Source organism: Oryzias latipes, chromosome 7, assembly GCF_053564925.1.
Source record: "Oryzias latipes strain Hd-rR chromosome 7, Olatipes_Hd-rR_3.1".
NCBI lineage: Eukaryota > Metazoa > Chordata > Actinopteri > Beloniformes > Adrianichthyidae > Oryzias > Oryzias latipes.
Window position 1 is genome coordinate 30,904,534 of NC_136243.1, and position 27,760 is coordinate 30,932,293.

A 27,760-nucleotide genomic window follows, 5' to 3' on the forward strand; every position below is an offset into this window, starting at 1 on the left:
TTTGGTTCAATGTCAGGGGAAAACTTTATTTGAGTCGGCAACCAGAACAAACACAGACCTTAGGAAAATAAGTCAAGATGGTGTCCTTCATCACTTACGTGCTTCTGTACAATCTGATAAAATTCCAAAGAAACAGGCTCTTCTTCACTTCTAGCTCTCACAGCACTTTTTGCTGAATTAGCAGGAGTCTTGGCTGCAGTCTGAGGTTTTTGCAGTGATCAATGCACAGCTACAGCTGGTTGAAGGGGACCAAATCCATTGAACAGTTGATTTGGTTCCATTTTACCAGCTTTAGCAAAGCATTTTAGGGGTGAATCCAGTCAGGAGGGAGAGGCGGATGAAAAGGAGCCCCCTGAAAAAGACAAAAACCAGGAGGTTTAAATACAGTTAAAAAAAAAAAAAAAAAAAAAAAAAAAAAAAGATTAGGATTGTTGACTAGAGAAGGAATTCTTGTCAGAGGCAGAAATGGTGTGAATTTATAGAAGAGTACAAGAACAAGCAACGTCACCGATGGCTTTTTAAAAAACAGACGAACAAGGCCCTAAGAGAACAGTGTGCTGCACATAAACGATGGCTCCAGACAAACTTGAGAAAACAATGAATTCATCACCAACATGCCGATAGAGCTAATGAAGGTGGCGCACAGGACGGCAGCAGAATTAACTCTCATTGACCTCCAGCGGCTCACAGAACACTTCTTCCCCTCCTCTTCTCTCACACCTTTTCTCTGTTCTGTTCCGGTCTTTCTGCCTCTCGGATTCGGCTTATTAAGCCCGGTGGCAAAGATATGATGTTCTCAGCAGAGTTCCCGCTCGCCACGCAGCTCCGCTTGTCCTTGGAGCAGCTCACTCATTTCCCGGTTCAATTAGCCTCGCAAATCTTTTAATCATTAGGAAATAAACTGTTTAAGCAAAGTCTTGGCCTCAGAAACTCTCATATTGGAATTCTTGGTTTGTTTTTTCTTTCAATAACGGACCTTTAGTAATCCGATGATTCAGTCTTTGCATACGCAATATGATTATTCTGCTTTGGCTGAGTGGTTTTTGCTGTTGAGCCTAAAAGCTGTTAAATCAGTTACTAGAATGTTAACAGTGAAGGAAATGGCTTTGAGAAAAAGCCTGTGGTGAATGTTATCTCACACCTCCGGTGTTCTTTTGTTGACTCTGAACCCCAAACATTTCTGATATTTTCCAAACATCTGTTTTGATGTTTGCATTTGAATTTTTCAGCATTTGTTTGATGCTGAATGACAAAAGTAGACATTGGTTCCTTTTTTTTTTTTTTTTTTGCCTGGTTCCAATAATTATTCAAATGAATTTTATTTTTTTAACTTCCATTTTTGGTAAATGACATGGTTTTCATTTTTACTTTATTTTTATTTTTTTACATAGCTGTCAATTTTCCATCCATGAACTTTTTGAATTTTTGAATAAAAAGGGGTATTCTTGCTTTTTTTGAGTAATCCTAAATCGAACTGTAGACCTTCCTGAATCCCAGCGCCCCATAAACCTAAACTGTCCATTCTTTGCAATAAAATGTTAACATGAACTGAGTGCACAATGGCTGCATTGCAATGCAATGCACATTTTTATTAAAGGTGACTTTACAAATGTAGAACAAAGAATTAACACCAGAAGGAGCCAGCAGGTAGGTCTAAAAAAAAAAAAATTCTTGAGGATATGCAGGTTTGGGCAGTCACATGGGTCGGTGCATGAATGGAAAACACAGACCACCTTAAAACTGACATTGTTACAACAGGGATGGGGGGAGAAAAGGAAATTGAAAACAAGTTAATTAAATTATAATAAATTATTATTCATAGTACTGATTTGTATATCCATTAATATTGAAGCTGGAAGTAGGCATCCAAGCTAAAGAGTTCTTGGTCTTAAGGGCACATGAATTCTTAAATGGCTTTTTTTTTTTTGTTTGTTTTTTTCCAGAATTGTCCATCTTTCGAATAAAGCTTTGCCAGCAGGTTGAAAGCCAGACAAGACTTCAACAACTTCAGCTTCTTTGCCAACATCTTGTTTCAAGAGCAAACTCATTTGATTGTAATCCCAGAAAGTCTTTACTTTGACAAAACGGCTTTAATATACCCAACTCCTCTTTAGCATCCAGCTGAAGGAAGACTCTACGAGAGCAGTTAACGAACCCCATAATTCCTGAGAATGAAGGCTTCCATTAATCAGCCGGCCATGGGCAGATCCAGATGAATAATGATGACAACCAGCATGTCTAGTGTTAATAAATAAGTAAGCTGCAACCATTGCCATTTCCAGTGCTTTGGGCAGTATTTCTCAGTCTGATTTGAAACAAAAGGGTTTGAAAGGGTTACTTATAGATTCTGGCGCTTCACGAAACTTTTATTTTGATCAGAAGCCCAACACCCAAAACACAGATGATTACTCACTTGGTTTTACGAGTTCTGACCCCCACCCCCCACCCCCACCCCCAGGATGACATGGCACCAAGGACCTCCTTTTAGACCATAATTTCAGTCAATGACCTGACTTCAACCAGTGGACCACACGGCCTCGTTGAAGACGTCTTCCTCCCTGTGTTTTCTCTGTATAGATCTTCAACTGAAAGCAATCTAGACGACAAGAATTTAAAATCGAAGCTGAGTCCTTAATCTATAAAACCTTTACATCTCAAAGGCCTCAGGATTTCTCATTGTGTCACTGAATTCTTTGCACCTCCTACCAACACTCACTTTTCAGGAGTATTTTCAACAGTTTTAGAGCCTTCTGAGAAAACAGCTCATCTAACTCAATCTTATCGTTTGTTGCTTCACTAGTCCTTGAAGTTGGAAAACTGTTAGAAGTACACAGTTAACTATTCTGCACTCCTGCAGCCTTAACCTTGCCTGATTTTGGGTTTGATGAGTGTTAGGAATCTGTGCCACAGTTTTTTTTCCTTTTCTGTTCTTTTACCTTTGGCAAGTGTTCTTTAAATAACGATCTAAATTTGATGCAATTTTAATTGTTAAAAGTACAGAACTTTTTGGAGAAGTAACAAATAACTATTGACTGTACATAACTGGACCTTAAAACGGACTCCTATCGCCTTGGCGTTCCAAGTAGAAAGTCCCCGAGGTCTCCAAGAAGCCTAAAATCTTTGACTTCTAAAGACATAAACCGCTATCTCAATCATGTTTGTCAGAAATAACCATTGCTTCTCACCTAACTTTTTTTTTTTAACATGCTCTTGATAATCATATTTTTTTCATATTTTCTCTGTGGTGCAAGTTCTTAAGTATAAACTGGCCAATTGGGGCCTCTTTAAAAGTAGGTGGTGACATCTGGCCCCCACGTCAAACATTCGAAATGTGATTAACCCTTGTGCTATCTTAGATGACCCCACCCTTGCATTGACGTGTTATTTCTACCATATAAAATGTGGATAAAGGTAGAAAGATTTCATGTAATCCATGGACACCAGTCAAAATCACAAATAATTGAAAAAAAAAGGTTCAGAGCACTGTCCAGTGGGTCTAGATTACCCAACTTCCAACATTAAAGTGCCTAGGATAGCACAAGGGTTACGCAGCTAATGACGACCCTGCGTTCAAGTGGTAGGGGTGTGGACTTTAAGTAGCTGGCACAGAAACATTGATTCAGATTGACTCTGACCAATCTCTGCTGAATGACTAGCTACAACATGGCGCCATCCATCGCCAAAAAAGGCGACTAAATTTGTTTTGTAGCAGCATTAGATGAGCTATTTTCTATAGCTGATGTCATACACGCACTGTCCAATGCTGATGACGAAGTTAAAATGGGAAGTATTTGTAATTTCAAAATATTGAGCAAGACTATGTTGGCTTCTAAAATGGAAAGAATTGGATTTATTTTCTGTTATTCATGTTACTTCTTTAGGGAAACAAATATATTTTCTAGGACACTGCGAATATAGAAGGTACACATGCTTGATTCTACCATTTACAGCCTCTGTACATACAAAAATGTTTCTATTTTAGACATGGCTAGATGTTGACTTAAATGACACATGCTCATCAGAGATTACATCAGTTTAGGAAGTGACCATAATTTCAAAATTGAGTTAGATAAAAGACCAGAAACTCGTTTGCCTTCTTGCTTTTCTTTGGGAAATTTTGGTGAAATTATGACCAAAAGATCACACATCTCCACTGATGTTGAACTGTGCTTACTGCCAGTGTTTTAGGGTGATATTCTGTCACAAACATGTACTGTGAAGAATTCTGAGGCAAAACACCATCCGGTCGCTACCTGAATTAATGGACTCTTTCTTCAAACGTCTGTCAGCAGCAACGCTTTCAAGCCGTCATGGCTTGCTGTAAAGCTCCATTTGGTTTCTAAAGATGAGTGTAAGTTTGTGTGCGACTAGAGGGACGGATCGCTCTGTCAGACCTGTATCAAAGCTGTCCACCCTTCCGTAGATAACAAATACATCATAAGAGAAAAACAGAACCTGAAATGCTGGCAGTGCATGCAAAGAGCCACTCCTCTGTGTTTAATAAACCTGTCAGCCACAAGGCTTCTAAATTAATGAGAACACATCCATGGTGGTTAAGAACATATTTTCCACTTTCTAATTTTCTTTATACTTTTTCCCTACTAAAATGATTTAAAGTTAGATTTATTTATTTATTTAGTTTTTATGCAGTTTTAGGACTTCAGAGTCCACACTGAGTCATCATCTGGAACTACTCCAGGAGCCACCAATTTACAAAGATTTATCCAAGAACATGGTGAAGACTCATAATACAAGCGGTACAATAAGGGAAGAAGTGCTGGCCTCACTTGACCTCAAGTTTAGAATTAACCGTACGACTGAAAAAAAGGCCAGTTAAGAAGAAAGGGGCTGTGGAGCAAGAAAAAAACAAGACTCATTGAAGGTCAGACAAACTTATTTTGACTGAGACAAAGCTGAACATCTGGAATTATACTAGTCATTTCAGAGAAAGAACAGAGCAACTGTCAGATACTGCTATGGTGCTGGTATAGAGTAACTTAAGTTCCAGATAACTTAATTCTACAGCAGAACAAAAAAGGAACAAGAGCAGCAGTTACACTTGTGATTGGATGAGCATAAAGATTCTTAAGTGTCTTGGTAAAGTCTAGACCTGCATCCTAACTTTTAAAGGGCCTACGGTAATTTCCGGACTATAAAGCGCACCTGATTAAAGGCTGCACCCATTACATTTTTAAAGGGTAAAACATTTTGTACATACATAAACCCACATTGAAACATGTGTTGTAGAATGAGGATGTGTATGCGCTGAAACCGTGTGCCGGGTCTGTAAGAGGAGGGAGTGCTCTCACTCACTCTTGCTCTGCTTAATCACCCCGGCGATGAAAAGTCCCAAACAGTGCTTGTGACGCGGCAGTAACACTGCAGCAATATGGTAGTAACAGCACTAACAGGGCTGGTTAAAAAAAAAACATACAGGTATAAGTATCTGAGAAAAAAAAAGTCACTGTGAGCAGCAGTAACTTATAGGCACGCGCCGCAGCACGCACCTCCTGTGCATTGAAACCATGGAAGTCTTCCTCCTCAATGTTGGATTGGATTAGCGTCGGATAGTCTTCGCCACACACTCTTTGTCTCCTTCGTTGTCGGTGTCACTCTGAGGCAAGTTACTCCAGAGCTTGCGCTGTCCTCTCCGTCACGCAGGAGACCAGGTTTTCGAAACCCGTTGGTGATTGTCGATTTTTTTCACACTGCTTTTAACGATTGCTTTTAACTTGAAAGCTGCGTCATATGCATTTCTTCTTTTCTTCTTGCATTTTGGTCGAGATGCATTATTGGATACGTGTGATGCATGATAGGATACATAGAATGTAGCCTTCGGATGTTTAGTAAAGATGTATGATGTGCTAACGAATATGTTAATAAAAGAAAAGTCCTGAATATTATTATTCCTAATTAACCCTAAACTACAATATGCCATACTGCAGCTGGCTGTCCGTCTACTGGCCAGCCAACTGCCCGAATGCCGGCATGACAAGCAAAAGAGCTGCGGTATGGGGAAGCAGCAAGCTTGTTCATCCTAAATATGTATTTTTCTTATTTTTATCGAGACAATAATAAATAGATCAGGGTCACAGAGACATGGAAGTAGCGGCGGAAAGCGGCTTTTGCGGCGGGATGGAGACCGTACCTGGATGTGAACGAACCCAGACATGAAAACGGGATTACTGTTACTTTTTAAAATAAATAAATCTGATCTCTGAACATCCTCAGTGTCTTCCATGTAATGTAATGAGACACACACAGACAGAAATGTGAAAGTATGTGCTGTAAATCCAAATATTGCTAACATCCGTGTTTGTGAATGACTAATCACGTGAATAATTATTTCGTTTGCACGAATTATTTCGAGGGATAGAAATATTATTTAGTGGGAACAGAATATTTATTATTTTACCCATGTCAGTTGCCGGGCTCAGTAGCACTGCATGTTTGTGTACAGAAAACACGGCACAAGAAATTGACCAGATCAATGGCCAATCAGGGCGCCAAACACAATGTGCCGTTTTTTTTATTTTATTTATTCTATGCAAAGTTGCATGCAAAGTTCTGTGGACTAAAATCTGTGAAACTGCAAGACCACAGAAGATGAACCACAATCTAGCGAGGGAACATTGTAATTCGAAAAAAATTCAGGCATGAATGAAAAGTTAAAGTGTATTTATCCTTTATAAAGTTTATGAAGTCTGAAATCTAATAGATTTGGGGAATCTTAAGTTTGACAAATATGCATTAAAAATGAAAAGCACCATTTCTGAAAGAACCATATTTAGAAAAATAAGAGAGGAGAAAGCTGAAAGTAGCACACAGGTTTTCATGGCCTGAATTCTCTATACCTGTCCCAGAGCTGTAGTCGTTCTGCAGCACTGCAGTCGGCATGCTTTCTGTTCTTCCAGCTGCATAACCTGCATGAATCTGACATACTCCACATCGACTATAATCATCCTCGTCTGTCCTCCTGAAACTGAGCTAGTGCCTCTTTGTCTGCGTTCCTTCAAGTGTGAATATCAGCTTCAGAGGCAAGACACCAAATCCTCCTCACGGCAGGATTTTCAGCAGATTATGGAGAGAATCCCTTCGCTATGCTTTTATGCCACCAATCTGAGGCCCACACACTCATCAAACGGGTTCTGCTTATTCACCCCGCACAGCTCCAGTCAGATCCAGCAACAAACAGAATCATGACACACATGCCGTTTTATCATTAACCTCACTGAGACACCTGCTGAAGGCTCAGCGAAACATCACACTGTTGGGCAGCTGCTTCCAAATCAAGCATCCGTCTCATGCAAGTGCTGCACAAGTGTGCTGCTTTTTCTAGAGGTGCCCTTTATCAGAGCGCGGTTGGAGATACGGCGGCTGCCTTTCTATTCTGGGTCTCTGCTGTCCGCTGAATTCCTGCCCTTATATTGGAGACGGCGAAGGGGTCGGAGGCGCATGAGTGGTAAGAGACAGCTGGGATTGTGGCGTACAGCAGCTGAACAGTCGCTTTTCCTCACATGATGTTTAGACTTGCTTATCCCAGCAAGCGGCTTTCCATGATTGACCACCGGACTGTCTGGCACCACGCAGGAAACCTAAGAACATCACTTCCTTTTGCACCAACCACAGAAGGGTTCGGAACCGAAGGAAGACCGTGGTGTGGGCTGAGCATGTCTAATGAAGATGTGCCACAACTGCTCATTAGCTTAATCAGTGATGAAAGTCTTCCGGGAATTCCCGGAAATCCGGGTTTTTGAGCAAACCGAACGTACTTTCCGGGAAATAAAGACCTGATCTCTACGGACAAATCGCTTTCCGGATTAGAAAATGGTCTGAAATCAGCTAATTTTAGCTTTATTTTCTATATTTCTCCGCAGATCGCTTCCTCTATGGTCGTGGCCATCTCTCGTCTTCCCGGCCTAATTGACCAATGACGGGACGTTTTAGTTGCTTTCGGATGCGTCGACGGGTCTGATTGGCTCTGTCTGCACCACGTGGTCAGCGTGACTTGCTTCCCTAGAGACCAAAACTGGCGGACCCACGCTAAAGTTTCACAAACACATCTGAAGAGTTTGCGATCAAATTTGTGTTAAAATAATGGCAGGCATCGTCATTATTGAGCGTGGTCACAACCTCAGTTGTGAGAAGACGATAAAAAACAAATTGAAGTGGTCTTGGCTGGAAAAAAAAAAGATTTTTAAGGTAGTGTAGGTCAAATACTTTTTTGTGTAAAATAATCTCAAAACCACATTTTGAAATAATTTCAATTTTAGTTTTGAGTTTCAGTTTTTATTTTGAATACATTTCTCTATCTAATTTATTTGTATTTCCTAATTACCATGATTTAGTTCAGTATAGTTAACATTAATTATAAGTATTTGATGGTTTGGACCCGCACTCCCTTAAAAAATAATGTTTACAATGTTTAGTTTAGTTTGTATGTTTGTTTTGATATTTCCCAGATTACTTAGTATTGGTGTTAAAGAATTGATGTATTATGTTATAGAATTATAGTTTAAAGCAGATCCCATATTTTGATGTAATTATAGTTTGAGAAAACAGTGCAAGTGGATGTTGTACATCAGTCATTTCTAAAGCAGAAATAATGTATAAATAACTGAGGTATTTTCATAGAATATCATAGTTACTGGTGTTCTTTTTGCCATTTGGGGCTTTGATGTTACTATATTTTAGCAATTGTATGTTTTGCAGCTTTAAGGAAAAGCGTAGATTGTAGGATTGTGTTACTTTGAGCAATTTTCCAAATTCTTTTTTAGGACCAGCAAGTCCTTAATGGAGAGTCAAACTAGGGGTTTGAATGACAAATCATGATGCTCCAATTAGTCTTAGTTTCTTGATAAAGAAGTGAATAACTAGCTGCCAGAATGCACCAGAATGCATCTAAGACCACGTATTTTTCCAAAATTTCGCTCTGTGCCCGCCATATCGCTCAAAGAAAAGTTCAGGGATTTTTTCCTTGCCTGACTTTCATCACTGTTAATGCACAGCCCACTACAGTAATGAAACAAGCTGAGCCGCGGTCCAGCTGTAAACTTTATCTTCTGTGGCTGGAAGTATTTATACCCGCTAATTATCTGCTGACCAAAGGAGAAGAAAAACGTGTGTGCATGTGAGTGCACATGAATCTGTACAACTGTTGGTGGGTGGGGGAGGTTTATTATGTTGAGTAGAGATGTTCACCCAAGACCAGCATTTTTGGTTTTGGCCTGTTAGTTTAACTGAGCTAATGCTCCTGCAGTCCACTGCAGCCACCGGCTGCCCCCCTCCACCCTGCTGCATTTGGGTGTGAGCAGCGGCTGATTCAGCACTAATCCTGCTCCTGATTGGTTGATCGGAGGCAGGAGCGTAACGGAACCCGTTGTCCTGAGCATCACTGCCTCGACCAAAGACGGATAACGCTTGTGCAGTTAAAGAACACGCTTTTTTTGTGACTCTCCCATTCAGTTTTAACTGTGGATCTGAACTTCTCCTTTACTAGTTGAGCTCTAATCCACAATGTGTTGCAGATTTACCAGCAGCTAAACAGACACAAGCAACCCAGGGGCCTCTAGACCCTGGATCATGTAAACTTAAGGTCTGAGTGCTGTACTGAACGTTCATTTATCTTTCATCTTTTCTAATTTAAACTCAGTTTTTTAATCCTCCGAGTGTTTTTACTCTTTAACCTTTCAGTCTAATGGCAGCAGCCCTAAGATTATCAATACCCATTTAGGCGATACACTTAATTACGCTGTCTTTGAGCCTTTCTTTGTGAAGCAGCACGTTTCATGAAATAAAGTCGCCCTTGTTGACGTTGTACTTTTCCGAGACTCAGATGAATGATAGCCAAACATGCAGATTTGGAAATGTGTCTGCAACCATTCAGACCTCCACCTATAACTTTGACGAGTAGCACAAAGGTCTCACATCAGCTGATGGCTGGAGAGAGATTTTGTATTGTCTGTTTTGTCTAAATAAAAAGAACAGATTCAGGATTTATTTTTTAATCATTTTAGAATAGACTCTGCATGTCCTTCTTCTGAATACATTTTTTATCATCAAAGTGTCCAATGCTATAAATAAAAAGGGCTGGGTTTGAAAACTGATTCCATTTATGATTGGGTTTTTTTTTTTTTTAGCACTTAATCACTTTCTATTTATATTAATGTTTGTGTGTGAGGAGGTACAGTTGTTCACATCATTAGGAAGTCTGGACCAGACCACAAAATGGTAACAGAAATGTTTTCTTTCTATTCATTGTGTGTAACTTTTATTCAAGTCACCCATTTTTCAAAGTTTGCCAACATTAGCATAACTTTTAGCATAATCTTTATCTTAATCCACATCAGCATAACTTTTGTTGATGCTTGTTATAATATACATGCTGTATATTGACGATAAATACGCATTATGTCACCAGAAAATGTCATTGTAGACGGAATGATCAGAAAACTGTCTATACGTGATGAATAACAAAAAAAAAACATGTCAGAAGGTCGAGATGTAGAAACCTGATTAATCATTCTTGAATTGTGCTGAACATCAACCGCTTTAAAATAGATCTACAATGGCTTCTAAAGACCTGTTTCCTGACTGAGGTACGTCTTAAAGGCCCGTTCACACCGGGACAAATTTCACCGGCGATTTTCGCCGACGTTTAACGCCTCGTGACTAAACAAAGTGCACCAATGAGTGTGTGCACACCGACGCGAAAAAACGCCACGCGTCAAAGCGTCAAAAAAAAAACGCCTCGGGTTCGTTTTTTTTTTTTTTTTTTTTTTTTTTTTAACGCCTCGCGTCAATCTATTCGACCAATGAGAATGGCGCTTTTGCACACGTGTCTGGAGCTTCTGAAGTTACAGTAAAACATAACTTGGGGGCGCTCAAACACAAAACTGCCTTGCTGAGCACACATACCAGCGAAGAAGATAGACGCCAAGTAGCGTCTACACTGCCGCGAAGAAATAATGACAGACATTCTAAAATATCCCCGAACCAAGCACCAGTTGGAGCTACTGGTGCTTGAAATATTCATGTTTTCTTTGTTTGATTCTGACAAGCGTGTAAATACTTGCTCTCTTCTTCTGAGTGAAAAGCGACTTTCAGAAGCGTAAAGTTGCGCAGCGCCACCTTGTGTACAGGAGTATTTCCGTTTTACATTAAGCACCATCTAATGTCAGGGAATGAAATTGCATGTTCGCTCGGCTCATCGTCAGCGAAAATCGCCTGGGTGTGAACACAAAAAACGTGACGAATAACGCTGGCGAATAACGCCTGGCGAATATTCGTCCCGGTGTGTACGGGCCTTAAGGGGGACATGGATCACAAAACTGTGTCACAGTTTGAGTTAAGTGATTTTTTTTAATTTATTCATTTATTTATTTTTAGATCAGTAAAAGGAAAGAAAAATACAAGATGAGCTCGCAATTTATTTCTTGAAAAGCTTCAAAACATATTCACACACATCTGTCGCCCCAAGATATGACTTATTTCTTTGAGGCCTGTCTTTGGAGTGTGGTGTAATGTAGTAAAACAGTACAAAATATGCTCCTTAAATTTAGTCCAACACTTTTGTTTGACACTTTCAGTGTAAACATTCAGACATATGCAGGAGGGATGCAATGATGCACTTTCCTCTCGATCTCGGCTTTGAATATGGTTTCAAAGCAAAAGTGGTGATGCAATGAACCCAAGTTCTACAACTCTTACTGTAATATCAAGTTGAAGGGTCCCGTATGTAGATGGATCTGCAGCCTTCAACCAACATTTGAGGGGAAAAAACAAAAATGACACCTGCTCTCTCCTGAACTGTGCCTGAACTTTAGTAAAGACAGACGGAAACAAGATTTAAAACTTCCATTTCTTTGGCCAGACAGCTAAATCTAACATTTTACAATTCTAAAGCTCTTTAATTATAAAAGAACCTTCTAAAATTACATTAAACCAGCGAAGACGTCACCCGGTTTGTTGGAGGGAATGATGTCATGATCCATATGCAGTGGCTGCCAAACCGCAGTAGACCTGCCTTCTGTCTTCACCTTTCTTTCTCCCTCTTTCCACCTATGCAGCCTGATTCTAAATCAGAACACGCACCGGCACGCTCCCCTTCTCTACTTCCTCCACCTTTTATCCCGTGTTCCTCCCCTATCTCTCTCCCTTAACGAACCGCCGCTGCCACTTAGGTATTTTAGCCGTGCATTCATTACGGGCTGCAGCAGGACCACAAAGGCGCGCTTGATATACACTCTGTAGTGAAGAAAAAAATCCATTGCAGTTAAAGTCGGGAAGGGGGGGGGGCTGATACACTTCTCTGTTGTTAAAACAGGACGGCAGCTCCTTTTTCAGGTAAAAAGAGATGTTTCATTACGGCTGTGTTTCAAGTTGGGACAATGATTTAAAGGAGACCTCAGCAGTTTGTCATCAGGATTACGATTTACAGACAAATAATCTCTTTGTAAAGATATGTCAGAAGCAGTAAGTGTGATAAAAGGGAGTCAGAAAAGCGCTGAGTTGTTGGGAAAATTCTGTTAACATAGATAAGTAGCTGAATTTGCTCATTGTGACCAGTTTTTCTATATTTAATCAGAATAACTATCGTGGGACGGCTCTCAGTAACCTGCACTTAATCTCAGCCTTTTTTATAAACTCATTCTCATTCAGTTTAGCTTGTTAGCAAATTTAACTAGCTGATTCTATTCACTGCTTACATCTTAATTGTTTTTATCCCCACTTTCATTTTCTGTTTCAAATTAAAAAAAAAAAAAAAAAAAAAAAATATATATATATATATATATATATATATATATATATATATATATATATATATATATATATATATATATATATATAAAAATAAAAATAAAAATTTGGGCAAAATTTTATTTGGTTTGTATAGTTTAACTTGTTCTCACACGACTTTTTATCCTGACTGGTGAAACAAAATTAAGAACAGTTCAGAACTGATTTAAGACTCCCACAATCTTAAATGTTCCTAAAGTATTTTAGGTTCAACTTTTTTTTTCTTCTTTCAGATGTTAAATGTTTTTACTGCACCGTGTGATTTAAATAAGTCAAATCTCAAGAACTCCCCTAGTACATTAATGTTTACAAATGATTTTTTTCATTAATGAATGGTTTTTAAAAAATCCCCTCACACCTACTCATTTTTTTATACAACTTTCAAGTAAATCTGTAAAAATAAGCAAGGGAATTTTAATTTTACCATTTGCCACCATAATTATTATAACTAAACATTGATTTATCAGAAAACAAGCCAATAAAGTGTTTTTGTCCAACACCTCAGAAAATACACCTTAAAATATAAAACCTAAAATAGATGCGTTCCTGTCCTGCAATGGGCCAGTGAACTCCAATGTATCCTGCCTTCACTCAACAATAGGCTCCAGCAGCCTCCTGACCCTGAACAGGAATAAGAAGGTATAGAAAATGGATGGATGGATATATGGATGGATGCGTTTTCGCTTTACTGAAAAATGTTTGTCCTTGGTTTAGGTTTTTAGTGTTTCACTTTTTGACAAAATTGTCTTGTTATTCTTGTTAAGGAGTTCTACTAAAAACCCTCTATTGTCATCCAGAAACTGCACAACGCACACTTAATGTAGGAATGCAACTTGTACTTTAATAGTAACTGTATAGTACAGGGACCCAAAATTAAAGAACGCATGAGTTCACTTTACAAACAGGGATTGTTTGCAGTACTGATCTGGAAAATTAGAGAGTGGTTACAGTTTTATATGTCATTGACTTTCTACAGCAGATGTACAGTTTAGCAATATCAAAGTAATTTAATTGTATATATAGTGAGCTTGAAGTGAATGAGCTCAAAAGTTGATGGTTTTTGACCACAGCATGAAAATGTCAGTGGAAATACTGTTTTCAGAAACTTATTTTACCAAAATTTTTACCAGTGAGGTTCACTTTACAGACTGTACTGTACAGATTAATCCTGATATTTTTTATTTTATCTTTTGTAAACTTAACATCTTTGTGCTGAAACATCTCATTGGTCGTCACATCAGCTCCACCCATTCACATTGATTGTTTTGATGAGACATTTGGGTTTTATTTTCAGACCAACACTGGGATTTTCTCCTCTCACTGAGCAGACAGTCACACTCCATCCAGTAGAACTCTTTGACAGGGAACCAACACAACTGCAACAGCTTCAGTCTAACACACAGCCTACAGGCCATTCCCAGCCTGTACCGTAGCCCCTCTGCTGAAACTGCCCTGCTTCTGCACTCTAAAGCCCTCTGTTACAGATGGTAATCCGGCTATCATATACCGTAATGGTCTCTGTGCAGCAAAAGGGGAGCAATTATCTGAAGGCACACAACAATCCATGGAACAGATCACAAAACATAAGTCTTTATGGGTTTGGCAGGTTAACTTTCTACTATGACTCTTTCTCTCAGTATATCCCCTTCTTTATGGGGCTTCTCTTTGTGTCCATCCTATTTTTGTTAGAGGTAACCCCCGCCGCCATCCCAATGCCATCCAACTTCATAACTTTTGACAGATTTGCTAAGTAGCCTCATCCTGCACTTGCACACAGATCAGATTCTCTTCAGGAGCTGGTGAGACCTCGATCACTGTTTTGACTGACAGGCTCTCGAGCTGACGGTCATTTTACCAGCTGATGGGCCTCGACTGACTCACCAGCTTTGCTGCTTTACAGGCTGCAGCGCTAATATCACTCCTCTATCATCCTGTATCATTGGCTACGGCAGGCTGCCTCCGACTCTCTGACACACTGCACTCTGGATCGCACCTCCTAATTACACTTCTCCTCTGACGAGACGAAGGGAGATGAATGCAAGATGCTCCACTCAGACCGGAGACGCGTTAGCAGCAGCAGGTTTGTAGAGGTCAGGTGCATGCAAATCGTACATGAAAAGTGCCACCCTGACAATTCAGTCTGATGTGTCTTGTGGAAACTCCTACATTCGAACAGCAACACCTCAGGTAGACTGGAAACATCTGGAGGAGAAGTGAAGTTTTTAAATAGAATAAAAAAATGAAAAATGAAGAAAAATCAAAGTTAGTGCGAAACGTTCTGCAAACTCTAGTCTAAACATTTTGTTTGCAGCAGAATCTGAACAAATGCATTTTATGTTGTATTAAAATGCAAACAAATTTAAGTTTGCGTCTGTAATAGCTGGCCTACAGTGCCTGAACCTTAACATCAACTGAAAGTGTAAATAAGATTCAGAACAAAATACGAAAAGATTCAATAAGTGCAATACAAAGAACAATTACAAAAAAAATTAACGGAAGACTACTTAAACTTATGGAACAATGCTGAACTACATAAATATACATGTTTAGTGGTCCTAATGTCTTTGGTTTTAGTTTGATCAAGCTTATTTTGGGGTATTTGTACTATACTTTACAATTCTGGAAGGAAACTTTTGACTTTTAAAAGTATTATCGTAAAAAAAAGTCAAATTTTTTATGTATATTATAAAACATTTCTATTTCTTTTGTGTTTTAATGTTTATTTTTGGCAACTGAGGTTGTTTAGAGGATGTTCAAATGGGATGGTATAACATTTCTTATGGGTCTTCATATACTTGAGTGTCATATTATGTGGGAGTAAAAATAGACTATCATATAGCTTTATGTTACCGTCAATTTATGTTACAGTCCAAAAGTTACCGTTTGGACTGTGAAGTTTTCTAAAACACCCCATCGGGAGTTTAAATCTTTGCAACTAGTGCAGTAGATCTAGTTTTCTATCAACACGGCAATATATTTTTATTTTTCCTCAAAACTTCTATTACAGGAGTAGTAAGTGCCAGGAATGGACACAGAAACTTAATGCCTAAGAAAATAATTTTTGAAAAAATTGGCGTTTTTTTTTAATTTTCATTTTATTTTGAATCACTGGTTTGAGCACCATTTAGGCACCAGAACAGTTTCAAAAGTATCGGATCGGCAGTGGATAAAATCCAAATGGTACCCATACCTCGTCGGTCAGTGCTGCTTGTCTAAACTTTCTGGTCATTCCACAATTCAACCTAAATTTCTTCCGCACACTAAAACATTTTCTCCATTCTCGTATATATTCAGTCGAGATCATTTCATTTCAACACTTTGTTCCAGAGGAGCTCGTGACGCTGCTCTTTCCTGCAACCTTCATCACATTTCTCATCACCATTGATGGAAATAACAATATGACCCAGAATACGTTGCGTTCCAAGAAATACCTCCTGAGATTCAACAGGCTAACCACTCTGTGTTTCCTGAAACGCCTCCACAGGCGGCGTGTTTCTGAGCTGCAGAAGGTGGGCAAACGGCAGCTAATATGCAACCTAAATTTATTTTGAAGTAATTGGGAAAAAAAGATTGCTTACTCCAGGGGGCATGGAAGAAAACAATTAGTGAGGAAAGCCTTTTTTTTTTTTTTCCCCCTCATATTTTGGTCAACAGATAACTTACTGTGTGGTAAAATTGTAAATGTTACGGCTGCATAAATACAGGCAGAGTAATTAGAATATTAGGATGACTGTAAACCCTGGAAGTAATTACAGGGGGTGTCGATGTAAAATGAACCTGCTTGGGAAAATAAGTGTGTGTGCAATCTCCAGCTTGAAGGGGGAACTGGTGGTGGGGGATGCAGAAGAGGGGGGATGTGGCCCTCCACCAGCATCACCACAGTGCCCTTGTTCCTTTAATTACTTCCCTCTGCTTCACAGCTTCACTGCATAACAATTATCCTGCGTGTTCATTTGAGGGGAGCAGAGCCGCACTCCTGGCGTTGTGCAGTAATGGACAGGCTCTGGTGTCAGCAGCATCACATGATGTACAAAGAACACGAGTGGGAGCCGTTAAATTAGTCTTTTTTTTTTTTTTTTCTCCCCCCTGCTTCACCATAAACAATAAACAAGGGCAAAAGTGGCCTGTGGCGTCGCTTTAACCAGATGTGCAAGTCTTCCTTTGCTTTCCTGCATCGCTGCAGCTAAATGTGTGTTTGCGAAATCACAACAAGAGGAGGAGGAGGCAATGAGGATATGAAGAGTTGCTGCTACCTTTGAATTGTCCTGCAACTCCTACAAAAAATTACAACCACAAACAGTGATGAGTTGACTTTTCCTTCAGCAGTGAAAAAGTGAAATGGACTTTAAAGATGTGGGGAAGAGAGCAGAGAACAAACGGGAGCAAACACCCAAAACGTAGTTCAGTCGGCCATCAAGACTACCAAGCTTCAACAAATAGTGTTACATACGAAATCTCTTTTGTCGTTCTCTTCATGCATAACTCATTCACTCTTTGAAGCTTCAGAAACTGGTTCTGAATGGCTTTATTTTATCAATACCACTACAAAAACTGTTAAGATGATGCAAACATTATTTTACTTAAATTTACAGTTTTAAGGTTTAAAGATGTGTAACAAACTCTGTGCTTCTATTTTTACTTGAAACTTTTTTCTCTTAGTTGAATTTAGCTAAAATGGGGATTTTGTATCTTAAACGTGAACGTTTACAGAGAAGAAACAGTTTTCTGTAAAGAAATCCTCAAACTCAAAGATCAGAGGTCAGAGCTATAAAACATGTTTGCACATCTTTACTAAAAGTCCATCCGTTTTAAATTAACACTGTTGCCAAGGTAGCACTATTTAGGGGATAGAGTAGTTGACTTTATAAAAGTTTGTGAAAGTCCTTAAGTTTGTAGTGGGTTTGTTTTGTGTTTGTTTATTTTTCTCAAACGATGCTTGAATCTCCATTAGTGTATTTTTACTGTTTGTATAGGTTCAACACAAACACACACACCACACACACACGGATACATACTGACACAGGGGTCTTTGCAGTCTATTGGAGTCTAATTCAAGCAGATGTCTGTTTAATTGATCGAAACAAATTACCTCAGCATTGATCCCTGTCCTGATGTGAGGTACTGATCGGGTTTTTGGAGGCGAGCTGTGTGTGTGTCTGTGTGTGTGTGTGTCTACGCTTTGATCCACTCACACAGCATGTATGACTAAATCGCTAAATAATAACTCGTAATTAGTTTTCGGATTGTACCCTGCATGTTCTTGATCGAGTTTCCTTTGGACTGATTTTACTCCGACACCAAACCGATTAACTAATTGAATTCAAAAGCTCATTGCATTGAGTGATTCATAAAAAAAAAAAAAGAAAAGAACTGAAGCCATCCATTATAAAGGTTTTATCATTTTCATTCACCTGCTGCTTCTGTCTGTCCAGAAACAGCAACTCTGTGGTTTTTTAAAATTCTAAGTCATACTTACACTTAATACTAAAATCTCAAAGGAATAAATAATAAAAATGTTAGCTTTCCATGCTTGTTATACGTTACTGTGCGGGAGAACAGGTCAGGCTGTTTTCTTATTATAATCTTTTTTTTTTTTATGTTTTAGATTGTCCTTTCTTTGAAAAGTCTGTACACTTTGACATTACACGCAGCTCTAGTTTTAAAAATGACAAAACATTTAGATTTAGCTACAATTTCTACAAAGGACAAAAACAGCGCAAGATAATTAGGCAAATAAAGGAGATAAAAATCCTAATAGAAAATTGTGATCCCATGTTCACACAATCTTTGGAAACTGCACAGATTCTAACCAAACGCCACAATTCTTCTGCAAATCTGTTCAGGACTCTGCAGATTTCAAGATAAGTTTGAAAATTCTTACAGTAATTTAGTACTGACCTTGACATTTTTTTTATTTCTGATTTGCATGTAACTTTATTTTTGGCTTCAAAGGAATGTCGAACAACATTATTTTTTTTTAAATCCTCTTTCGTACACATCAAACCACACAAACAAAATGCCTCTTTGCTGTCCTGAAACAGTCTGACATCAGTGTGAAGGATTGGACATTTACAAATTCTTTGGTTAGGACATGGATCATAAACATTTTCTTTCTAACTTCTTTAGAAAATATGTGATCAGCAAAAAAAATAAATAAACGTAAGGTTAAATAAGCATGTTGGGAAGGATGCGTTTGAAGCAAACAAACATTTGTAGCAAAAATTAAAAAGGAATTTACTACTCAAGATTTATAAAACTGACATTTTTTGGCTTGAGGAAAAAAACATTTACTTATTTAAAGTTTGCTGCTTTGAATGCAAATTTGGTGTGAAATGTAATCCTGTGTTGTCCCGTTAAACTCAGCCTGTTAACTTCAGCTGTTTTTTGTAACAACACTGTCCTCAGCTATAATTATATTTTTTTAATTGCAGTTTTATCCATTCTTTTCTTCCAGAGCTTTTCCAGCATTTATTCGTTGTTTTTCTTATGTAGGACCCTACAATTCATGTCATATTTTAAAACAGCCGCAGAATAATTAGAGAATATCATTGCTTATGCAAAACCACTTTCTCTTAATATCATCAAATTATCAAATGTTTGCAATATTCCCTAATTTATTGTGAAGTAGGATTATAGATGTTTTAAGGCATTAAAACTCCTCATCACACACTGGATCCACTTTTCTGAGACAGACGAACATTGTTACACTTTTCTCTCCTTCAAACTCTCAAAGTTAAAAACGTTAGAATAGAATAACATCAGTTTTATAGAATGAAAACAAAGATGAATGTAGATTTAGTATACTAAATACATTCTATAGAGGGGACACGACAAGGATGAGATTACTAATCAGGACACATAACACTGGAAAAAAAAAGGCAGTATGCAAAATTACCCTAAAAGTGTGCAAAATAGTGAGACCAGCAAAATATAGCAAGGGACCAATGAACTCAAGGAAAAACTACGCAGAAACTAACTTTTAATTGATATTGACTCTTCATACTATAGTTTAACAAACTAATTAAAGGCTTATCAGTCATTCCTTGATCTGTTGTAAAAACGTTCCCGGTGGTTTTTTAATTATGAATATGCTGGATTTTAGCAACAAGTTTTAAAAAACTTGTTTTCTAGGACATAGTTTCTGCAGAGCAGCAGGAGTTCATAAATATTCGCTGTGGGCGAGTCTTTAGGCTGGACCATTGGGGCGCAGTAGGCAGTGCTGATTTCCCAGCAATCCCAGCTCTCCCGTTAGTTTACAGCCCATCACAACCCCAACCTGGTTGCAACTAAAATGGTGAACAGTATCGGAGCCGTCCAGCCGTCCAGTTTTGAGAAAGATTCCAGCTCAGACGGGGAAAATGAAGACATTAATGTATCCGTCTGCAAGCCGATGGAAATCAAAAGTTTACTATTTTTTCTGAACCTTGATTAAACTTAAAACCTGTTTTAAGTTAACACGCATATAGTATAAAGGTCATTCAGTTCAAGATGTATGGCTGCTTCCACTCTTCTACTTTAGAACTGAGTTTTTTTTGTTTTTTGTTTTTTTTTTTTAAAGGGGAGGGGTTTTTACAGTCAATGTTCCACATGACTGATCTGCATGTAACTGCTGCTAATCCCTCACCGGACCGGTGGATTAACCGGTCAGTTGTCAAGACGGGAAGTCCGTCGGCGAATGTTACCCAGGCTGCAAAATCCAGCAGATGGGGTCAGGAGGGGTGGAGCGGACGCCTGCAGGTGTGGAGGTGTGTGTGTGTGTGTGTGTGTGTGTGCTTTGATGGGGATGGATCTGGGCTGTCTGCGGAGCGAGGCAAAGCGCTGCTGCCGGTTTACTTTTATCGGGTTCCCCCCAGTTGTCCAGCTTTGGCTGTCTCAGCACGGCTCCGCAGTCAGCATTGCTGCATATTTAATGTCCTGATGAGAGCTTCCACCTGCTGACACAGGCAAAGTGACAGAACAATACCCCCCCACCCCACCCTCACCCCCACACAGGCGCACCAAAGACCTGAACACCATCATCAATCCAGCCTCCCTCTTTCTGGCTGTTTCGCTTCATCTCACACGCTCACTCGCCACAACTCCCTCAGCTCCAACCTCACTTCAGTGCCCCCCCCCCCCGACACACACACACACACACACTCAAAGCACCATGTCCTTCTCTCTGTGAATTCCCTCTCCAAACATTGACCTTTTGCTCTTGTTGTCAGGGATCCCAGAAATAATAAAACACAAACTGCAAAGTGTTTTCCTGAACAGAACTGGGTGCATCCACGACGAGGGAATCCAGCTGTCAGTCCAGCTGCTCCTTCGCCTCACACCTGATCTGGACCGACATTCTGCACAGAAACTGTCCCAAATAGCAGCGAACACGCAGGGACGGTAAACCCTAACTAGGACACCTACAGTATTTATACACAAAGTAGGCCAAAATGCAAACAGTTAAGCCTGACATGCCTGTTAAACCTGCCCCCAAGCCCCACCCGGCTACGCCGGTGCTGCAGTGCACACCTGCCTGCACGCTTTCACATGCAGACTGGACTGAAGACACCCGAGCTTCAAAGCGTCTTTCTCAGCAGACCAACGAGCTGAGGCCAGATCCAGACGGCGTCTGAGCTTCCTCTGACTCGCTCTCCATTAGGAAGGGTTTAATTGCTGCGTCTTTACTGGAAGCTGCTGTCTGTCGGCCGTCTGCATCTTCTGAGTCTGCACTTGGCAGGACAGGACCATCAGGAAAAGTGCTGGCTTTTCCACCAGAACGAAGAGCAGAAACTGCATTTCAGCAGCCGCACAGCACGCCGGGCTCTGGCGTCCACGTTCAATAGAGGGAAGGTCCCCCCCCACCCCACCCCCCACCCCCACCCTTGCAGAAGCTCCTTCCATGAAGACTCTATTTGAGGCCTCATCGTGCGCCGCTGTCATTTCTCCCAACCTGGGATACATACTTCTTTACATTCCATAGTTGCTCGTGTTCATATGGGCATATAAAGAAGTATGTCCCCCAAGCAGGCCGCTGTCCTCGCTCAGTCAGTCCCCCCCACCCCATCCCAGCCCAAATGTTCCTCATCCTAAACCTGCAGGATGATGCTATGAGGAAGCTTCTTTTTTCTTTTTAACAAACTGCAGTGTTGTTCCTGTGACCATGCATGTGCTGGGGTTAAACGTGCACGCCCAGGCATACGCTCTGATTCACCTTGAGCTGCAGGCTCGGCTGCAGCGGCGCAGAAATGAAGGCAAACCGGCAGTGGTTTGGGGGCCCCAGGAGAAGTATAAAAGCTGGCCCTCTGCACTGGTTATAATCTTTTTTTTTCTATTCTTTTTGAGAAATTCCTACTTGGAATAAAACATTGAATAACTTCTTGAGTGGTGCAGTTTTAGATAAGATCAGTGGCAAGAATCCAAATGTTTTAGTTTTAAAAAGTGAAATCAAATTTAAATGTTAAATGTATTTTTTATACACCATTATTGTTTGGAAAAAACATTGAATTTTTTTAAATGCTCCATTTTGCCATCCACTCACTTTCTAATGGGAACAAACGGGGGTCTTCTGTCTTTTTATTTTTGTCAGGCAAAAGAAACAAATACTTGAATGATTGAAAAAAACAGTTGACTCTGGATTGGCATCAATATAAAAGAAGTATTCTCAGGATGCCCCTCCCATTTACTTTTCTGTCCCTCTTCTCAGTCTTGACTCATTTTCCTTTTGAATTCCTTGTTGTTTAACTCACATTGTCGGAACTTGGAGATGGTTTTCTCTTGTTTAGTTTTATTGCATCAACAGTATAATAATTTTCGCTGCCGCTTGGATAACTGCACTTCATCTTACCAGTTTTATTTATTTTTTTATCTCAAGTCTCTCTCTGCTCGCTGCATCAGCGGCAAACTTCCTCGTATGTCACCGACTTGCTGTTGATGGAATAGTCCATTGCTGCAGAGGGATGGGGGAGGACAAAACACTCTCTCATGAGCAGTGTTATGCTATTTTACTGATTTGGGTTTTTATGACACTTCTATAATGAGAATGGGAATTATTGTAATTTTTTTTTTGTTTGTTTAGTGTTAAGGCAATCGCCTACTTTTGCCCAATGGTAAATCCGCCCTGCAAACGGGGGAGATGCTGCACTCAAAATGAAAGTCCGACTGTTACACTCAACAAAGTATGGGAAAAATGGTTTTCTGCATTTGACCAATCCTCTCAGGGAGCGGTGAGCTGCAGGCACCGCTGGGCTCGAAACCTTTTTAGCCGTTGAACTCCCCCAATTCCAACCTCCCTCAGTGCGGAGATTCAAGGGGATAAAATGGGTCCCTTCTTTTTTTTTTTTTTTTTTTTTTTAAATAGTCTTTGGTATGACCCAGTCATGGACTCAAGCCCACCATGCCATGGTCTTTGGGTGGATTTTCTACCCCCAGGCTGCAAAGGGGTGTTGCCCCCCCCCCCCCCACACACACACACACACACACATCCTGCTCATTGCTGCACTAAAGACGAGGGGCAATAAAGCAAAGAAGAAAAGAAAAAGTGCTTTGCCTCTGCAGTCTGTCTGTCCCCCCCCACTCCCATTCCTCCACCTGAAAACTTTGTCGTGTGTGCAGCTGCCCGTCCCACCGAGCAATTTCTCTTTTTCTTCCTCCTCCTTCATTCATCTACCCCCTCCACCCAAACTGACATTGTTTTATTCCTTCACCTTTCCTCCTGCTGAACCACAGCAGTGTAACACCTCCAGGTCATGATGAGCTCTTCACGTGTGCACTCCTTTCTGTGAACCATATTCAATATTGGCCTGTCTGAATAAGAACCCCCCCCCGCACATACACACACTGACACAAAGCTCCCCACCCCCCTCTCCCTGTCCTACCAGATCAATACCAATTTATAGGCAAATGCACAACGGCTGACTCCTGCTTTTAATGAATTGACGGCAGGTCTAGAAGCTGCGAGACAAAACCGCGCGCGGGACGAAAGCTACGCAGGTCAGAGCGCCGCTGCTGCCTCTGCACGCGTGTGAGAGCACTGCAAAAAGCATGCGGCTTCAATTCAGTTCCCAGTCTGCAGCATCAAGCCTTTAAGTGAACAATTTAAGTATCTCAGCATAAAGAAAGGCCCATATTTCCTGTCTTTACTATATTTTAAGTCATTCCTACGATGTTTTAAATAAATAATATTAACAATTTTCTCTTCTGTATCTTCACCTTCGCTGCACTGCAGAGTAAAACACTGATAGCAATGCAGTCAACTGCAGAGAAAACTTACCTGTAAAGTTATATTATTGGCAGCAAAAATCTCTTTTACTTTACTGCTACACTTTAAAACCTTTACATGTAAATGTGCATTTAAATACAGATCTAATTTGTTTTTTAAGAGACTGTAAGATATTGAAATTTTATAGAGCAATAACAAACTCTTATTCAATGAAAGTTTTGTTTTCTTTTAAAGTAGAACTGTTAAAAAGGATCCTTAGAGTGAGAAGCATGTAGATGCACCTAAAAACCATAAAACAATTTTCAAAATAAAGCTCCTCCTGCCTCTGGTGCTGCATTTTTTTTACATTCCCATAGTGCTTTGCTGCTTACAGAAACTTTATTTCTTTTACAGTTTTTAAATGACCTCATATAGAACCTCTGCATAGTAATCTAGACTATGTATAGACAACAGTACATTTATTTATTTTTTGCCCACTCCTTTGCAGTTTAAGACATGGTACGGCATTGCAGTTTTACTGTATGTTCCTATAAACTTAACATATTAGGGGGGAACAATGTAGTCTACAGAATATAGTATGTAAGACAAAAGAATAGCATAAATTATTTAAAAAAGTCACAGTACTTTATTAAAATACTACCACCGTGTGATTTGTCAATGAAATGACAAAAAATATTTGAAACTGAGAACAATACTCTATCCATGTAGAGTAAACCAACACTCACAAAAAACTACTACACAACCCAGTCTAGGTATGAATTACTTTACAGTTCTCCAATCACCATGACAACAACACACTGTTAGTTGTAGGAAAAGCCAGAATTTAAAATGCGCATGAGCAAAAAAATATATATATATATATATATATATATATATATATAAAATGACTTGAGTGTATTACATGGAATCAAAATACGACGCTAAGAAAAAGCGATTTTGAACAGGTGTGAGAAAATTATTGCTGCAGACTTGTCCCGGTTAGTTCTGGTTAACCCAGAGGTTGGTAAAATTTACCATCTTTTGACTCAAAAAGAAAAATATCAAGCTGGCTGCATAATGGTCAGAAAATATACCACCTTAAAACTAGCATAAGTTCTTTGATGATGCAAAATGGGTTTTAACATGAATGTAAAAATGTAGATTTTAATGTGGGCGGGGCAAGCGTAAAGGTTACTAGGTAAAATTGAAAAAAATTAGTTTTACACAGAAACACAAACTGCAATACGCTTATTCATCAGCTTCCGATTAGCAAAAAATGTTATAGTTGCTGTAGACCTCTAACATCCAAAGAAGACATTTGTTAAAAGTAAAACGGAATTTCAACAGCAGCTCAGAAGGCTTCTGGGTAGTGTGTGTGTGTGTGTGGGGGGGGGGGGGGGGTGAGTCCCCTAAAGCCCTTCATCTTGTTACTGGACATTGCTTTTCCATGTAACTAATTTAGCAGTTGTTTTATCCTGCAGTTTTAAAGCACAGATTGGTTGAGTCTATCAAAACCTTGTGAATGTGTCATCTCCTGTGCCCCCCCTCCCCCCCCAACACACACACACACACACATACACAGTTCCCTTCATGTGTCCTCACCACACTGTAGCACAGTGCCATTGGGCACACTTCAGCTTTGTCCACCCAGTAATTAAAGTAAAAGTCGCTTCCATAAATCACACCGGTCCTCCTCTCCCTCATTCCTCCCCCGCTCTTCTATCCCGCCGATGGGCCGGGTTTTTATGAATCTCTCCTGCTGCAGACGCATCGCTCCACTCTGACCTCCTTGCCATCCCGGTATTCCAGGCAGGAGTTTCTCCTTAACTCTCCTCCTTCCCCACAGCAAAGTTTCCTCTCCGGTCCACCCTTTGACGGCAGAGCTTTGCCTCGGACAGCTGCGCCCGTAACCGCTTCAGAAGGGTCAGGATACCTGACACTTCCCCGCTGCCAGCACTTCACCCTGAAGCCTGTCCTGACTCCGGATGCTTGACAGACAGCTGACCACTGCTGATCTCCCTGGTATCTGCTAACTGAGTAAAATTAGCCCGGACGGCAGGAGAAAGAGAAGATGAGGGGAACATATGCCCAACACTTTTAGAGGCTCGCTCCTACTTTAGCGCTCCCCCTTCTCCCTGTGGAGAGTGACACTTGTGTCTGTCCCGTCTATAGATAGAGCCGAGGCCTGGTTTGAATGTCTGCTTCAACGCTGAGCTCCGCGTGGCGGACAAAGACGGGTTCAGCTGCTATGGTGGAACATTTTTGTTGCAGAAATGCCCAATTTTTTTTTTAAAAAGACAAAACAAACAGAAAAAAAAAAAAAAAAAACTAACCACCAAGTGAAGTTGATAACAAAGTCGTGTGACTGAAACCACTGATTTGACTGTACTGCCTCAGGTAACCCTTGACCTCTTAATCACGCACAGATGCGGAAATGAAAAGTTAAAAAATGCACAAATAAAAATCTGTGGTTTGCAGCTCAAATCTGCAGCTGAGACGGAAATAGGCAGTGCAGGAAACAGAGAAAACAGAAACAAAAGTGGCTCATTTTACAGATATCTGAACAGTTGTGCACCTACCATGGTGAAGGTGATCCACAGAGGGACGGTGGCCAAGTGAGGGAGTCGCTGCAGGCGGAGTCTCTCCTCCCCGAGAGCTGAATCAGCAATGGAGAGTTTAAGGATGCAGAGAGAAGAAGAGGGTCACGGGACTTGCCTCCCTCTCTCGTGCTGGATGAAAAAGGAGGAGGGTTTAAGAGCAAGACAGTAAGGCAAAAAAAAAAAAAGAATCATAGGACCCCCCCTCCCACACGTATAAAATAGATGGCAAGAATAGTGTCCATTTGAAAGAAAGGGCTGGATTTTGAAGTGATGACTGGGTAAAGTTAGAGGGAGGACAGCTGATGGGACTGCCGGAGATGGAGCCAGAGAGTGAGTGCTGACAGTGCTGAAGGACAAATGGAGAAGAGGGAGGGGTTAACAGAGAGAAAGACAGAGAGGGGGGGGGGAGAGTGAGGAGAAAAGTATAGATTAAGGGTTTAATTTAAACAGAGAAAAAAGGATTAGGACTTAAAGAAAAACATCAGGAAATGAGGGGAAGAAAAAAACGCCGAAGGATGAGGGGGGTAAAGAACAGAAGGGAGAAGGTGAGGAGAAATGAAAAGGTAAAAGGAAGAAAAAAAAGTCCTTACTCTGTTCTGATTTGTGTCTTTGTGTTCCCAAATCTCATTCAAGCTTTTTTTTCCCCACATCCTGGAATCTGTGAAAGCAATTCTTCCAAAATAATTAAAAAAAAATATGAACTGCTAAAGAAATCACCTGAACTTTGTTTATTTTTTAATGGCAATCTAAAAGCAAATAGCACGGAAAGACAGCTCTGTCTAAGCATAATCGGAGGAAACCCCCACCGTCCCAGCGCTTTTATACCAAGGTAAGGACCCCCCTTCAGCAGCGCCCCCGTGTAGCCGAGCTGCACGGCCTTATTTAGAGAAGCAAGGCAAAAAATAGACTCCAAAGTGCTGCTGGGGGTGTTTAGGTAAAGTAGGTGGGTGGGAAAGTGGGAGGGGCAGAGAACTGCGAGGTGATGGAGGGGGTGGTGACGGAGGTGGTGGTTGCAGTCACTTTCAATCATTCGATCTGCTGCTTGACATGTCTGGTCTGAAAGCGACTCTTCTGTCACCTATCAGAGCACAGCGCAGACCAAATGAGGGTGGGAGGGGTGCGCTAAAGGAAAATACACATTACATCGCTAAATTGTTCAGTCAAATTTACTGCTAATTAAGCATTA

At 40.2% G+C, this 27,760-nt stretch overlaps 1 long non-coding RNA gene and 2 other non-coding genes across 4 annotated transcripts; all 3 read right to left on the reverse strand.

Moving 5' to 3' along the window:
- LOC144993936 (uncharacterized) lies at nucleotides 1–27,360 on the reverse strand. 2 transcript variants are annotated; one of them, XR_013657238.1, is made up of 3 exons: nucleotides 27,165–27,360; nucleotides 26,554–26,703; nucleotides 1–352 (listed from the first exon to the last, which is right to left on the reverse strand). It is a non-coding gene; the product is annotated as an uncharacterized LOC144993936 (long non-coding RNA). The 2 variants fall into 2 exon arrangements; XR_013657237.1 differs by lacking the exon at nucleotides 1–352 and having other exon boundaries at nucleotides 22,625–26,920.
- On the reverse strand, nucleotides 210–315 carry mir133-2 (microRNA mir-133-2). The gene has a single exon (NR_107102.1). It is a non-coding gene; the product is annotated as a microRNA mir-133-2 (primary transcript).
- Nucleotides 21,713–21,813, reverse strand: mir1-1 (microRNA mir-1-1). The gene has a single exon (NR_107101.1). It is a non-coding gene; the product is annotated as a microRNA mir-1-1 (primary transcript).
- Nucleotides 27,361–27,760: the final 400 nt, after the last annotated feature.